Genomic DNA, 4,702 nt, shown 5'->3' with positions numbered 1-4,702 from the left:
CGGCCGCAGGCGCCGGAAGAAGAAGGCGGCGAACTACGCCTCCCGGCAGGCTTCGCGCCGCCCTTCCGAGCGCCCGGGTGGAAAGGGGCGGGCGCCGCCTGTCGGGAGGCGTAGTTCAGATCGCGCAGGAGAACGGAAATCCCGCGAGAGGAGGAGGAGGAGGAGGAAGGGGAGTGGGATTGAGTGCAGTCTTCTTCAGACAGTCGGAAGTGGGTAGCTGTAGGACTTCCCACCCCTGGGATTTCCTGGTGGTCCTCCGTCCATTTAGTCGCCAGGCTCAACCTTGCTGAGCTTCCGACCCCAAACTAAGTTGACTGGATGCAGCTACTTGCTGCATGTTAAACCATCATACTTTATGTATGGTGGGAACTGTAAAGAAAATTTACACTCTTGCACTATCGGTGTAATATATCTACCTGATCTTTGTTTGAGGCTTCCAGTAGGAGTTGTCAATATACTGAGCCTTGAGCCATCCTCCTATTACTTACGGTACTGACAGCCAGGAGCTCTTTAGGATTTCAGATACGAATCTTTCTCTTCCTGCAACTGAATCACTGAGACTGTCCACTTGCAAAGGCTGGGCTTTCCTTGAGTTATTGCCCCTCCTCTACTAAAGAGACAGGAGAAAGGCTGCTCTAGGATGACACCTGCATCGCTATTTTGTGCAAATGTGTGTGATTTAAAATTTAATTAACATTATTATTGAATTATTGAAATTAAATCTTAAAACGTGTGGGTGATTTAAAAGTGTGATTGTACAATACAAGCCAGGTCTGGAAGCAGCTCTGCTTGATTCAACAACTGTGGTGTGGAGATCTTGTGGAATAAGAACAACTCTCTTGGTAAGTAGGAAGACGCTTGTTGAAGCACACCCTCTCGAGGCTAAATAGCGCACCTCCCTATTTTTTTTTTCAAGCAAAGAATCTTCCAGTGTATTCGCCATCAAGTATGAAATAAGTTATTCTCCTTTATTCCCATCTGAGTAGAATTTGGATAGGGTAGAATCAATTTATTTCTGACATGTATAAAAAGCAGTTTAAATTTCAAAGTCAGTAAATCAGTGTTTTTCACCTTTGGAAACTTTAAGCTGTGTGGACTTCAACTCCCAGAATTCCCCATGCTGGCTGGGGAATTCTGGGAGTTGAAGTCCACACTGCTTAAAGTGCCCAAGGTTGAGGAACACTGCAGTAAATACTAACCTTCACCTCTGGGTGGCAGGCAGTGTCCAGGTTTAGCAAAAAAAAAAAAAAAAGCTGAATGGAATATGTTGGGAGAACAAATTTCAATCCACAATGAATTTCAGCATGGTACATTCTGTAACCTTACAGCAGTAAAACCAACAGGCTGCTTTAGTAAGAGAGCAGTTTTGGAACAAGCAGTTTAAAGGAGCATAGTTATATTTTTTTAATAGTAATTTTATTAAAGATTGCAGTTTACAACAATGAAAACTAATACCAACTTAAAAAAATAAAAGAAAAAGAAAAAATAGAAGGTGTAGAAAAGAAAGTGAGAAAAAATAGAAAAGCAGAAAAGAAAGAAAAAATTAGAATATAGTAAAGAAAAGCGACTTCCCATCTTTCTCACAACAAGTGTAAACCATTTTAGTAACTTACCACCTTCTCTTAAAATACAACAAATGATCTCTTCTTCCCATATCCTATCTTCAGTTCCCCATTTCTTACCCAAAAGTCTTAAGGAGCATAGTTGTAAAGTTATTTGGACTAATAGTGAACTTATAAATGAAATAAAATAGAGACATTTAACTTTAAAAAACCCAGGAAATCACAGAAAGGATTGGTACTTTAATACCCAGTTCTAACATCATCCTATTGCATTTTCAGTATAATTCACTATAAATAGGGTTTGTAAATATGTGCATATATATATGGATACGTAACATTTAGTGCATGGACAACAGGAGAGCCTGCAGATGTGGTTAAAAAAAAGTCAAGATGGTGGCCACGATGATGTGATTGAAGTTTCACATAAAAAACAACAGTCCGGCGGGCAGCCTCCACAGGACTAAACTCACTTTGAAAAAAATTCTCAGCAAATTCTTAAAACCAATCCTTTAGCTTTAGTTTGTTTTAGACTTCAGAACTGTGCCACCAATTCTGTAATCAGTGCTGTTAGCGTAAACTAAGTTCATTCACCCAATTCCTTGAGGTTTCTTAAAAATAGGGAAGGATAAACAGAGATGAAGATCTACAGAGAAAGCTGTTCTTTTTTGACCTGTCATAGTATTTCTTCAATTAAAAAAGAAACCATATAAGAGCCATATAAGAGGCATATCCTGTTGTCCCATAAAAAATAACCATAGCTATCACAAAGTAAATAGCATTGAAGTGCCATTCATTTGAAGTACAGCAGGATTTCTTCCTGTTTTTCATCTATTTTTGGAGGAGCAGGACAACCCCACCCATTCCATTCCACACATTCTAATATTTTTATTTTCATGTTCTTCATTGCTTGATCAGAGGTAAATATCTTCTCTCTAGCAGATATTCCATTCATGCAGAAGACCCATCCCGCAAAACTCTGGGACTTTCCCCAATTTCCTCTAACCCCCTTTATTCTGCTATGTATGACATTGCCTTCATTCCCAGCCCAAGTGAGATTGGCTTACTCTGTCCTTTGCTGCTCTGTTGTTAAAATACCCCCCCCCCCATATTTTGATACCATTCAAGGATGGCCTCAAGGTGTGTATAATCAGGTAGGTTTGTCACTTGTTACTTTGCAGAGAAGTCTGCAGGGACTTGAAAAAAAGGCCAAAGAGGTGGGAGAGAAATCCAGACCAGGGACATCCAACTCAAGGATGGATGGAGAATAACCATGAGAAAAAGTTCTCTAAAGTTATGGCCAGTTAGTGTGCAGGTAGTCGTAGCATAGATAGAACAGCAGCAGCAGCAGCAACAACAAAATAGCCTCTGCCGTGTTTCAGCAAACTTTTTAACACAATGCATGAATTTCCAGAATGTATAGAACTTGAACCATTGGTGTGCTTATTTATTCTATCCTGTTACTGAAGTTTTTTTATTATGTTAGTCACCCAGAGTTGTTCATGTGAGATGAGCTGCTGTACAAATCTTGTAAATAAATAAACTAACTAACTAACTTACTTACTGCATAAAAGAACTGTGAATATGGGAAGCCAGTTATGGAGTTTTTCTCAAACGTAGCCTATCCTACTTTAAAGAGTTGCTAGGATTGGAAAGACCCAGATTCCCATCCACCCTCAGCCATAGAAGATCACTCAGTGACTTTGGGCCAGACCCTCTCTCAATTTACCTGCAGAGAAAAAAAATAGCAGGATAGGATGCTAGGGATATCTTGAGCTCTTAAAAACAAAATCTAACCCAGCGTTTCTCAACCTTGGCAACTTTAAGAGGTGTGGACTTCATCTCACAGAATTCCCCAGCCAGCATGCTGGCTGGAGAATTCTGGGAAATGAAGTCCACACCTCTTAAAGTTGCCAAGGTTGAGAAACGCTGATCTAACCAATGCAATAAATTGTTGGAGAAGCAGAGTGTTTTAGACTACATCACATCCAGAAAAATGGACAGACGTTTTTGGACTTCATGGAGAAAAGGAGAATTGCACCAATCAGCCAGACAATGAGAAATCGTTTAAGCATTGGGCTCACATTCCTAGCAAGGACCATGCACAACCTTGTTGTTTATTCGTTTAGTCGCTTCCGACTCTTCGTGACTTCATGGACCAGCCCATGCCAGAGCTTCCTGTCGGTCGTCGCCACCCCCAGCTCCCCCAGGGACGAGTCCGTCACCTCTAGAATATCATCCATCCACCTTGCCCTTGGTCGGCCCCTCTTCCTTTTGCCCTCCATTCTCCCTAGCATCAGCATCTTCTCCAGGGTGTCCTGTCTTCTCATTATGTGGCCAAAGTATTTCAGTTTGGCCTTTAATATCATTCCCTCAAGTGAGAAGTCTGGCTTTATTTCCTGGAGTGTGGACTGGTTTGATCTTCTTGCAGTCCAAGGCACTCTCAGAATTTTCCTCCAGCACCACAGTTCAAAAGCATCGATCTTCCTTCTCTCAGCCTTCCTTATGGTCCAGCTCTCGCAGCCATATGTTACTACGGGGAACACCATTGCTTTAACTATGCGGACCTTTGTTGTCAGTGTGATGTCTCTGCTCTTAACTATTTTATTGAGATTGGTCATTGCTCTTCTCCCAAGGATTAAGCGTCTTCTGATTTCCTGACTGCAGTCAGCATCTGCAGTAATCTTTGCACCTGGAAATACAAAGTCTTTCACTGCTTCTACGTTTTCTCCCTCTATTTGCCAGTTATCAATCAAGCTGGTTGCCATAATCTTGGTTTTTTGAGGTTTAGCTGCAAGCCAGCTTTTGCACCTTCTTCTTTCACCTTCATCATAAGGCTCCTCAGTTCCTCTTCGCTTTCAGCCATCAAAGTGGTATCATCTGCATATCTGAGATTGTTAATGCTTCTTCCAGCGATTTTAACTCCAGCCTTGGATTCCTCAAGCCCAGCATGTCACATGATGTGTTCTGCATACAAGTTGAATAGGTAGGGTGAGAGTATACAACCCTGCCGTACTCCTTTCCCAATCTTAAACCAGTCCGTTGTTCCGTGGTCTGTTCTTACTGTTGCTACTTGGTCATTATACAGATTCTTCAGGAGGCAGACAAGATGACTTGGTATCCCCATACCACTAAGAACTTGC

Source organism: Candoia aspera, chromosome 13, assembly GCF_035149785.1.
Source record: "Candoia aspera isolate rCanAsp1 chromosome 13, rCanAsp1.hap2, whole genome shotgun sequence".
Taxonomy (NCBI): domain Eukaryota; kingdom Metazoa; phylum Chordata; class Lepidosauria; order Squamata; family Boidae; genus Candoia; species Candoia aspera.
Note: the sequence above shows the minus strand (reverse complement) of the source record.